This window comes from Cavia porcellus, unplaced genomic scaffold (assembly GCF_034190915.1).
Source record: "Cavia porcellus strain 051 isolate PalLab524CR breed Dunkin Hartley unplaced genomic scaffold, mCavPor4.1 scaffold_24, whole genome shotgun sequence".
Taxonomy (NCBI): Eukaryota; Metazoa; Chordata; class Mammalia; order Rodentia; family Caviidae; genus Cavia; species Cavia porcellus.
The window spans coordinates 39,477,534-39,489,817 of NW_026947507.1; the positions used below are offsets into that span (position 1 = coordinate 39,477,534).

At 39.8% G+C, this 12,284-nt stretch overlaps 1 long non-coding RNA gene across 1 annotated transcript; it reads right to left on the bottom strand.

Moving 5' to 3' along the window:
* Positions 1-5,669: 5,669 nt before the first annotated feature.
* On the bottom strand, positions 5,670-11,676 carry LOC106025724 (uncharacterized). Its single transcript, XR_010042497.1, has 3 exons — positions 11,383-11,676; positions 10,543-10,700; positions 5,670-7,681 (listed from the first exon to the last, which is right to left on the bottom strand). It is a non-coding gene; the product is annotated as an uncharacterized LOC106025724 (long non-coding RNA).
* Positions 11,677-12,284: the final 608 nt, after the last annotated feature.

A 12,284-nucleotide genomic window follows, 5' to 3' on the forward strand; every position in this document is an offset into this window, starting at 1 on the left:
AGTTTATACAATTATTTGTTAATTAAAAGTAAAATGCAACTTTTAAAAAACTTAAACAACAGAACTTTTCAGAGTCCATAACAAACAAATAAACAAACTAAAAGGAGCACTTCAACATAAAAATAGGCAAAGAGCGCACACCCTTTATTTAAAAGTAAGTAAGATAAATATAAAAACTCAATTTAAAAAGTTTAATCTTGTTGGCAGTCCAGAGGAATGGCCATTAAAACAACTAAAAGGGATCTCTCCCCTGCCTTCAACATTGTCAGGGACCCAAACATTGATTGTTTCCCAGAGTTAGTGGTCATTCTTCTGTTTATTTCTATTTGGTTTTTTCCCAGTTTCTTTTTTTTTATTACTATATGTTTTCAATACTTAATAAATCCATTCAGCATGAGGATCTAGTGCATATACAAATGACATCTCGACTCTTTAACTTCCCCTCCTCTCCTCCATCTTTCCCATCCCCAGATCCTCTTCCCATCTCCATAAAGTCTATCTCCCTCTTTCCTATCATCTGTATGCTGTTCTTTAAATTATTTATACTTTGAGTTCCTCATATCAGAGAAAATGTGACAATCATCTGTGCCCGATTGATTTCACTTAGTAGTATTATCTCAAGATCCACCCGTTTTCTGACAAATGGCTGAAATTTTTCCTGTATTGTAACTGAGTGGTACACTATTGTGTCTCATACACATTTTCTTTATCCATTCACTGTTGATGGACATAGAGGCAGTGATTGTAAGTTGTACTGCTATAAACATATGATGTCTTTACATCTTTCAGGAAGATACTCCAAAGTGGCACAGTTGGCTTGAATAGAATTCCTATTTTTAGTGCTTTGGAGATTCTCCATACCGATGTCCATAAGAGCTGCATTAGTGTACATTCCTACCAACAATGTAGAAAGGTCCCTTTCCCCTACAACCTCACCAGCATTTGTTGTTTTCTGAATTTTTCTCATTCTTTTTCACTGTTGTTTTGATTTCTATTTCTTTAACGGTCAAAGATGCTTTACATGTTTTCATGTATCCATTGGTTATTTTTAATTCTTTTAAGAAATGTATATTTGTTTCAATTGCCCATTTCAATTGGGTCTTTTGTTTGCAAGACCTATTTTTTTTGGGGGGGGGTTCTTTATACTTTCTAAATATTAACCTTCTATTTAAGGAATAGCTGGCAAAAAATGCTCCCTAATCTATAAGCTGTCTCTTCACTCTGTTGATCACGCAGAAGCTTTGCCATGCAGAAGCTTTTTAAATGTGATATGATCCTATTGGTTGATTGTTTTGTTCTTGGTATTATTTCTTGTGCAACAGGGGTTCTGTTCAGAAAGTCCTTACGTATGCCTATGTCTCCAAGAGTTTTGCATATTTTATCTGCTAGTAGACTCAGTGTTTCTGGTTTTTTAAAAAAATCAAGTCTTTGATTCGATTTGATTTTTAGTGTAAGGTGAGAGATAGGAGTCCTGATTTGTTCTTCTGCATGTAGATAACTGCTTTTCCCAACATCACTTGTTAAAGAGGCTACCTTTTCTTCAGCGTATAAAAATTAGATGGCTGAAGGTACCTGAGGTTATATCTGCATCGTCAGTTCTGTTCTATTTATCCACATGCTTGTTTTTTATGCTAATACCATGCTATTTTCATTATTATAGTTTTGTAACATTAACTTGAAACCTGGGGCCACGTTACTCTATATACAATAGAAATTCTTCCAAGAATGTTAAGTGTTTTCAACCTCAGTGCTCAAATCACTATAAATACATAAATTCTGCCTGTCATTTGTAATTTGTTCTCCATTTTCCTTGTAGGTTGTAGTTAGCAGTATTTATAAAGCTACTGTCTGGAAAATGTATGGTATGGGTTAATGACTCTTCGTAGCCTTAATGAATTTGAAGTACTACAGGTCAAGGTATACTCCAGCTCCCAAAGACTTGTCCAATTTCAAGTTTTCACTTTAAAACCTTCCCATTCTTCCACTTCAGCACAGCCATATTGCTCCTAACTCATTTACCTCACCAGGTATAAGGAGAAATTTTCTACTTTACACTTGGGTTCCCAGTGAAGAGAATTCAGATTATGTAGCACCCTAATTTTTGTCTTAGTCTTATTTTCCAATGTCTTCTAAAAGACTTTGAGGTGTGATATCATGTATGACCTAAGTATTTAGCCAACCCTTCTTTGACATCTCAAAGGACAAGGTTGAATTTCAAGTCACCTCTACTTTTCAGATTTATGGCAGCATTTCCAGTGGAAATATATCAAAGCATTTCAATTGTTAATGGAATATTTTTTTAAAAAGAACTAACATTGTTAGAAGTTTGATCATAAAATTTTCTTGACGGTTGAAATTTTTTAATCTGGATTATGCTGTCAAGATGAAAAAGTTTATGGAGAATTTCAGTAAAAATGAAATTGATTTCCACTTTACTAGAATAATTAAACTCATTGCATTGGTAATTTGTTAAGAAAAAGATACAAATAATTTGTTACTGGTCGAGAGGATATGGATATGGTTTATAATGGATTCAAGTGTGAAGTGTGATATTTGTACTAAGTTCTCACTTGCTCATCTCAGTCTTGGTTTTCCTCTCTGTTAAACAGAAGTATTACAATTGCTTTGAAGGATTGCTGTACAGTTTCATTAGATTCACATTCTTACCAAGAGTCATCACCACAGCAGCCTTGGCCGGGAGCTGTCTTCTGGCTCTCATACTGTCCCACCCAGGGCTTCCATCGAATCCACGTGTTTCAATGGTTGTTTGTATAAGGGAAGTTTTAAAATAATAGAGTAAGACAAATTCAAGGCAAATAAGTAAACCTGTATTTCAAGGAATAATTATTTCTATTGGGATTTCTACTAAACTTTATTAAGAAAACGTACAAATTGTCATCTACAAATCTAGAACTCCCTTTATTTTCAGGAGCTTTTGTCCAATTATTGAGAAAGCTCGGAATGGTTGCTATGGGACTTCTGCTCTTGGGACCAGTAACCAACACATGATGGTCTTCTTGAGTTTCTCTACTGAGTAATTTATTCCATGTTTAGGACTGTGATCTCCAGGGCTGGAGTGTGGAATATGACACTGGTTTTCCAAATCTTGGAGCCTGTAGGCACCAAAGTCCATATCCAGCATCTAGGATTCTATCCCCTTGCAGATTTTTGGTGGCACCCTGGCTGATTTCAGAGCATACAATGATGCTGTCCATTTGAGAGTTCTTTTGGGAAGCCTTCAGAGTTGCCATAGAAACCAGAGGTTTCTGGAAATCTGAATCTAGACATGGTAGTTGATTGAGTCTGGGGGAGTGTTTTTTCTTTTGGAGCAGGTATTTCAGTTTTCTAGGGGGCTTTCCGGCAACTTCTGCATTGTTCAGGTTTTCTGAGGTAGATAATAGCACAAGTCATGGGTCTGAACTGTAGGCACAGAGCATCAGTCCCTTCCCATGTCCTACTGCTGATTTGTTGACAAGAATTTGGCAGCTGCAGGGTCCCATGGCTCCAGGTCGACTTCTTGGCTGTTGCTATTTCAAGGTTTTCCACTGAACTTTTCCCTGCTGTTGAATACATGGAGCAAAGGGGAAAGACACTGAATGTGATGGGGTGGGGGTGGGGGACCAGTAAATCTAGAGTCTGGGAAGGGAGAGTTTCATAGTGGGGGCCTGATTCTAATATTTCTAAATCATTTTGGAGTCAAAGGACTGTAATCAGGATAGGAAACTTCAAGATCTCATGCCAAGTGCATTTTATGGATCAGAAATACCAGTGGGTACATTAAAAGATCACACAGCTGATTCATAGCAGTGCTGAGCTCGGTGCTGTGAACATCTGGCAACAGGGAAGTATCCTTTCTGCTCTCTCTGCTGGACAACAAACTTAAATACTATTCTCTCCATGGCTGAAGTTCAACTTTACATTCTAAATACATGTGTCTTTTTAAAAGCCACATAATAAATATGAAAACCAGCTACCCTTGTTTTTTCTCATTTTAAGACAAGGCTGTGATTCAATGGGAAAGAGAAAAAGAAAAAGCAAACAAACTACCTAACCACCTAACTGAAGGCGGTCTCTTGCAGGAATTCTTACGTGGGTGAATTTAGAAAGTCTTTGGGGGCTGTCAGTGGCAAAGGAACAGTCCCTTTGTTCAATTTCTTTTACTGTTTCTCTACAGTGAGTACCACAGGGTGCTCTGTAGGACAGTTGCTACTATCTTGCTTCTTTTCCAGCACGACCACAATTCTTCGTTAAGCATGAAAGAATATCCAACATTGTGTGAGTACTGCAGCCCTAATGTTAAGAAGAGACGAACTCTGATTCGCAGCCCAATTTGATTTAAAATGTGTACTTTCTATCTTAGAAACTTTTAAGGATGGTGTAGGCTTGGAGCTTTGATGATAGGACCAAAACCTGAAGAGTTTCCATACAATTTCATGTGTTTCCTTAGCCTATGAGGTACTGAAAAGAAGTTGAAAAATTGGTACCAGAGTTAGCAGATAAAAATAAAATGCTTCATTTGATTTAATTTCAGATAAACAGCAAATAGCTTCTAGTATAAGTAAGGGCCATGTCACATTTGGTTACTTGAATGAAAAACTTATTTACCATTGTTCTGAAATTGAAATGTAATTGAAAGTCTAGAATTGTGTGGCTACCTAAGGGTGGGAAGAAGAGGAGAGGAGGACGGAGTACAGAGAAAGACAAGAACCAAGTAGAAGAGGATAGGAAGGTAAAAGAGGAGACTAGATTTCTATACTTATGCTTCAGAGAGGGAAAAGGGGTTTTACTTCCCAAGATCTATTTCCTAGACTGTGGCTTGTCTGCTTGAAGGAGACCCAGAAGAGAATTCTTTATTTTCTTTTTCCCACCAAAGTGGTGTGTAGATGGCCTGCTGATGAAACTTTTTAAAAAACTGATCTTACTCAGCAAATTTTTTCATTGTCTTCCACCATTCACTCAAAGTAATTCTTGCATTAACAAGTGTAAGGAGTACTGTGAGGAAAAGTATTCAGGATGTTAATTTGTTCCTCTTCAAAAACTCACCAATCCCAGGTTCCCTAGGAAAAATAAAACCAATCAGAAGACTGTGAAAGGGAGCAGGCCCTCACCCAGACGCAGTGTCCATGCAGAAAGCAAACTTGAAACTGACCTTGAAAGACTGCATCTGAATCATCACTTGTGGCAGTTGTGGTTCACCCTAAAGCTTTGGCTTCACTAGGGCAGCACATCCCCTCTAGGAACACTGCCAGGGGCAGAAACAGCTGAGGAGGGAGAGAGGACGCTGGGAGAACAGGTTCCCAGATGGTGGCAGGACCAGCTTATGTAAAATGAAACTTGGGAGTATCTCCGAAGTTTGTGCTTATAACACTTTGTTTAAAGAGCAAGTGAAAAAATACTAATTCATTTAGAATATCTGCCTAGTGGTTCGAATTTTTTCTTTCAGAAAAGAAATCTTCCATTTTATTTATTATATAGCAGATATTATATGTATGTTCATTAAAATTTTAATTCTACCATAGGTCAATCTTATGTATCAGCATAACTTGTAGTGAATATACTAGGTAGTAAATTTACATATATTGTATATAGAAATAATTTATATGGTGAAGTATTTGCTGTATATTACATATATAATATCATAGACTATTTTATTACACAGCATGCTATTTGATATGAGCTAACAAAATGGAAGGATTGTCCCTGAAATAATATATATTGTGCATAACATTATTATATCTAATACATAATACACATACTTTTGCCAGTGAAATTGAGAGGGGGAAAAAGCTGACTTCTACCGTGTAGTTTCATCTCCCAAGCTGACGTCATCAGCCCAGTCCTCTTAGACAAACCACATTTTTGGAGAGAAGATCTGGCAAGCATCAAACATGGAAGAAGTTAGAAGTCTCAAGGAAAATGGTGTAGGAATAATTTCTGGTTCTCACAGCTCTCTGTCTTTTCTTTTTAAAGAAGACCAGATCTCCATTATTACTCACAAGGCATCCATTCCTAGTGATTTAATGAAATCAAGAAATTGACATCTTGTTCATATAAAGATACAGAAATACCAAAGAAGTCTCATATTCCCAGAGGCTAAAGAGATTTTAAATGAATCTTACTCAAGAAATATGCAATAACATAATAATTTTAAGTGGGAAACTGCATGCTAAAAGGGAAAGAATGCAAAGATCAATTCTTAATAATATCCCAAGAGGGCAAAAAAGATAATTATCAGATACTGCACACTCCCAGTTTAAAAAACATGAGGAATGAATCCAAGAAACAAGTTTGTAGTTTAACTCTCTGAAATGCTTAGAGTAGGAGAGAAGAAATTGAAGCTCTACTATAAATGACCAAAGTCAACAGAAAAAACCATGGACTGCTCATTTGTTTGGATAATCTAAGTGGTCCAGATATCGCCATTCTTTGAGTACAAATGAGGACACACCGGCGGCACCAACATTCAAAGATGGCAACTCTGCGTCTTCACCTGGGAAGGCAGGCCCTTACCCATTGGCACCTCCCAGAACACATCTCTAGCATTCCCAGATTACCCCAGGGGCTTCAGTCGGTCTGTGCCATGTCTTCTTCATGCTAAGCACTCTGACCTGTACCTTCTACAGCCAGCGATGCCCAGGGGAAGTTAAGTGCTGCATCCTTTGGGATGTCCACTGGGAACATCTGATAGTGATGTCCTGGGTACCGTCTCCCTCTAGTCACAGTGGCTGATCTCCTCAGGGCCTGAGCGCTGCTGGAGCAGACGTGAAAGGAAGAGTTGGTGGATCCAGGCAGGCTCTGTGGGCCTTGGAGCCTGGAGTGTCGCCAACTCTGATGTGCTAACTGGTTTCCTGACTCCAACTCAGCCTTTCTCTCCATTCCCAAGTTAGGCAGACTCCACGCCTTATCCTCCATCACAGCCCTTGACTCCTCCCTCGTTACATACCAGAAGTGTAATTGACAACTACAACAGTTCCTCCCTTTCCTCGGTTTCACTTCCATATTTTGGTTACCTATAGTCACCTACAATCCAAATATCAACCTTTGGCTTAACTCCTTCTGGAGAGAGACCACATGCACAGGACTTTTAAGTATATTGTTTAAATTGTTCTATTTTACTATTATTTCTTATTGTTAATACCTTATGTATGACACAGAGAGTAACAGTCTCTATAGGATTTGCTACTATCTGCAGTTTCAGACACCCACAGGGACATGACACTTATGTTTGATGTCAAAGGCAGGACAACTTTAAACTGTACCATTCCTGCCTTGATTGGGTTCCTTCCCTACCTGCTATGCTTAGCAAAAACTAGTTAACATAAATGTTTATGCAGCAGATGAAGGAAGAGTTTTTCCTTCAGACAGGCCCCTATGTTTTGCCATTGCCTGGTAAATCATAACACCAGTAGTAAAATAATTCTTCCTATGGGCCCGTCTGGCTCCTAGTGCTTTGCATATTCATGAATTTATTCCTCATCAAAGGAATCTTCATTTTCTTCACATTGGGGATGGTAGGAGGTTAAGGGACAGCCAGGCGTCAGCAGTGTAGTGAGCAGCAGCCCTGACCCTCTGAGTGGCAGCAGTCTGGTCTCAGGATCAGGGCTCCTAACCTCGCCTTAAATCACTAGAAGCCCAAGGGGAACAGTGAAGGATTCCAGTCCTTCTGCTTCAGGCACCTTCCCTGGAAAGCAAACCATACAAAAAAAACTCAAATAATAGCAGAAGGAATAATAGCATTGTCCCCATGGAGGAGGGATGTATTCTAAGCTTCTCAGTGGGGGCTTGAAATCTCAGATGGTACAGGACCCTGTAGATACTGTGATTTTTCTTTTACATACAGATTATGACAATTTATAAATGAGGTACAGTAAGAGAATGACAATCTTTTTAAAAATTAGTACAAGTTTATAGTACAGGCAATTTAAATTACTCTTTAATAACTAATAATAAATAGAATAATTATAACAATATTTCATAATAAATGCTATGAGAAGGCATTATGTTCTTTCTTCTCCCTCTCCTTCTCAGTTTTACCAGGCACTCATACCTACCATGCCAACCTCTGGATGACAAAGTTAAAAACTGTCTGCCACAGAATGAAAGTCCTTAATCATTTAATATAAATGGATGAGGCTCCTTCGGGAGCATCTGGTCAACCTCAATGTGCACAAAGCAGGCAGAACAAAACCAGAAGCCACAGGAAACTGAGTGAGTTCCCAAGCAAATTGGAAAAAAAGTATTTGGGCCCAATTTAAGGCCAACTTTTGGCTCCTGAGGCTACGACTGAGGAGTGTGGTTTCTGTCACTCACAGGTAAAAAATAAATAGCTACCAGATGCTCTAAAGTAGTAGTAAAAAGAAATCCCCACAAGGGCTCAGTTTCTAGTAAACCTCACTACATTTTACAGAGAGGGTGGCCTGGCTCATGAGACTGCATAGCTAGAGGGATGAAATTTAGCATTACACCAAGCAGTGCAATTTATCATTCTTTCAGGAGGAATTTCTTAAGGGTGAAATTAAAGATCCTATCTTGGTTTGGCATTTGTTTGATGGCATTTGTTTTGCGCATGGCTTGTATTTTAGGAAAGGCCATGTGTTACATATAGGATGCATCCATCAGCAGAGAAAGGAGAGCTGCAAGTGCCCAGTCCCAAGCAGAGGTCACAGCAAAGCCTGGGAAATGCTGGCAGGAATGAGAGCAGAGGCCTGCACTTCTCAAAGCTGCTTCTTGTTAAGATCATGTCAGAGAGCAAGGTCTTTGGAATCATAAAGCCTGTTAGGAGCGGATCTGTAATTTAGCAACTGTGTGACTATGGGTTGGCTATAGAACCACGTTAAAGCTTGACTTGTTTCATCTATAAAATGTAAACTATAATGATGTCTCCTCTGTGTGCTTTTCTGTAGTAATTACATGAGATCATGCCTATCAGTAGACTTCCTGGTACTAAACCCACATTAGTGCTACCATGTGTTGGCAGCAGAGGAAGTATGTTATGGCTTGTGTCTAGGTGTCCTCACAAAGCTTCATGTGGTCTAGAGTGTGTAATTGCTTCACGGTGCAATGCTAGGATAATTAAGGATGCTGGGATTAAGGCTGTGTGATTAGTGCATCATTCCATTGATTGTTTTGGCTTAGTTCTAACTAGGAAAAGGAGTGAATGCTACACTCACCCTAGGGTAGGTAGCCTGAGTATAATAGAAAGGACAGAAAGAGGCTTGTCTTCTCTCTTTTACTGCTTTTGCTGACTTCTGCTGCCATGAGCAGTTGCCCCTCTGCCATGCCACCTTGTCTTGGAGCCAACAGATTATGGACTGACACTTCCACAAACTGTGAGTTAAATAATCCTTTCCTACATTAACTTTGGGCATTGGACATTTTGTTTCAGCAGTGAAAAAAATAGAGTACTGTATTCCCTTTCCTCTTTTGCTGCGGTTATCCTCATTTCTATCTAGGTAAGTATAATAGTTCACTCTAAGTAGAAAAATACTTAATATTCTGGGGCCCTTTAGTCATAAGGACATTCCTAGATGGTACTTAATAACAAAATTCTAGCCCATATATCTGTCTTTGGCAAGATCCATGGAAGTTACTTCCTATAACATTGATTTAAAAAGCTTTAGTGCCATGAATGAATTTCTGTAATCTCTTCCTAATAAGATTGGTGGTGTATTTAAATCCTCACTGGATTCACTGACATTGTCTCCTTGTTGGGTCAGGCATTTTCATGCCTTCTGTCTTAAGTAGGTATGATACATTGGCTTTTAGCTGACATTGCCAAAGTGAGAGCTTGGCACTCCACTGGGTTATGGGATTCATTATAACCAAAAGGTCATGCAAGGACTTCACCAAAGCAGAGTGTACTGACTGCTGGGTTTGTGACTGGGGCAGTGTCACAAGGTCTCAAAGAACAGACTGGTTACAACATCTCTACAGGGTTACGGGTGGCCTTGCACAACCTCTGACCAAGTACTACTAGGAAGAGCTACAGAGGCCACCAGAGAGTAAATCTATGCCTGAGAACAACTGTGACATCTACTTCTAATGACAGCATTCTCCCTGCAACTGCTTGAACCAAAACCAGAGTGACAAGAAGAGTGAGTCCAGAGAGAGGCCAGATTTTTTTTTCCAGTACTAGGGATCGAACTCATGACCTTGTGCTTTCCAGGCAGGCGCTTATGCTGCTGAGCTAAATCCCCAGCCCCAAAGGCCAGGCATGAGCAAAGAAGCTGGAACAAGGAAGAGGCTAAACATTTGGAAAATTCACTCTCACGCTTTCCTGAGCAAGGAAGGTGCAAATTTCTTAGTGTGCAAAGACTATTAACATTCTCTTTGTGTTTGATGCCCTAACTCAATGTGACACAGGGCATTTGGCATGGACTGCACTTCTCATCACCATCGATTGGGGAGTTATGAGATGCTTCTGGCTCAGAAACTAACTGAAAGCCTATTTCTCTGCTGTCACAAATCAAATCATCCCACCTTCTCAGTAGGGCTTGGGCCCAATCCAAGAAATTATATGTAGAACACAGAGAGATGACTCACTTTTGAAAAAGGATGGTATCTGTTCCAATAGAAGGCAGTGACAGGATGCATTTTCCAAGGATTTGGAGTCAATTCCCAGGAGTGAGAGGTGGCTTGGGGTTGCCTGACAGACCCTCTTCCACTTCAGTCTCCTCTGAGAGTTTGATCAGGATGTCTGCCTGCCAGTGAAGTTAAATAAAGCAAGTTATGGCTTCTGAGAGTGTCAAAGTGAGTTGGGTGAATCCTAGAAGCACTGGGACACCTTCAGGGACCCGGCACCACATGAGCTATGAGCCCAGGTCCTGGGGGTGGGAGGTTCTGACCCAGAAAATGCTCCAGTGATCAGTAGATAATTAACTCGATGGACTTGCTAGGAGTCCATTGCTAAGTTCCATTTTTGCCTATTTCTTATTTATCTGCCAGCTTTTTTTAATCCTAGTAGGCATAACTTTAAAGATCACCAAAGGCTTCTCAGCTTTTCTTTATTTCACAGCCACCAAGGACATCCCTGTGCTTTTACAAAGCCTGTGAAGATACCCCTTGTCATGCTGTGTAGTGTGGACTCTGCTAACCTCTTTTACCCTCTAGACTGAGAACTGGTGTTAGCTTTTCATTGTGATGAAGTATATGAGAGTGACAACTTAAAGGAGGAAAGATTTATTTTGGTGCACAGTTTCAGAGGTTTCAGTCCATGCTTGGCTGGCTCCCAGATATAAATGTCATGACAGGAAGGCATGGAAGTGGAAAGCTGCCCTCCTCCTGGCAGCCAAGAAACAGAACAAGAGAGTAGGTGTTGGCTGGCTTTCTTCCCCTTCTGCCATTGCTCCGCCCAGGCCCTCCCTCTCTACTGATTGGTACTACCTGTGTTCAAGGTAGGTTTCTGCCCTTGGTTTGCTGTCCAACATGCCAATCATCCTGGAAAACACCTGCAAATACACACCTAAAAGTGAGTGCTACTAAATTTATAGGTATTTCACAATCTAATCAAGTTGACAATCAAGATTAACTGTCCCACAGCTCCTCGAGCAAAGGAGAAAAAAGGCTTTCTCTTGTTAGTCACCTCAGTGCTTAGGGAAGTGTCTGGTAAACACTTGTTACATAAACTGTGTGCTTTAAGGCTTTGTGTGTCTGAAGCACTTAAACTGACATTTATCAATTTTGAACACTTCAGGAAAAAAGTATGTGCTTCTTGTCACTCATAAATCCAAACTAAACTGTGCAGTTCAAGAGAAATAAGCAACATTTGAAAGCTCACTCTTACTTCCTATTATGTACTTTTCTACACTAGGCTAATTTTGCTGTCAGAGGTCCATGCAAAGAGCAAAACACTTTAATTATGTCTCTTTAGCAGAAATGTAAAGCACAAGCCCCATTTTAAGCATGCTCTTTTATTCAGGTGTTTTTTCTGTTGCTTTGCGTTTTCAGTAGCTGCCACTTTCTCTCTAAAAGTTAAGTCTAGAGCACTTTGGATGTATGATGCAAAGAAACAGAATATCTGCCTTCAACGTGCCACAAGAATCTGTCGAGTTCCTGTCATTGAAGGGTGTGTTCCAGGAGCAAATGAGACAGATAAGAAAGGCAGATAGAGCTGCTCTTTCATTGAGCTTAAATTCTAGGGAAGGGGGAACTAGAGAAGAGGAAAACAACAAGAAAATTCCAAGAGGGGCAAAGGTTCTGAAGAGAAAGAAATCAGAGCATGGGCAGCAGGTGGCCGTGGACCACTCTGCCCAGACAGCCAGAAAAGCACAGGCTAAAACAGTGAT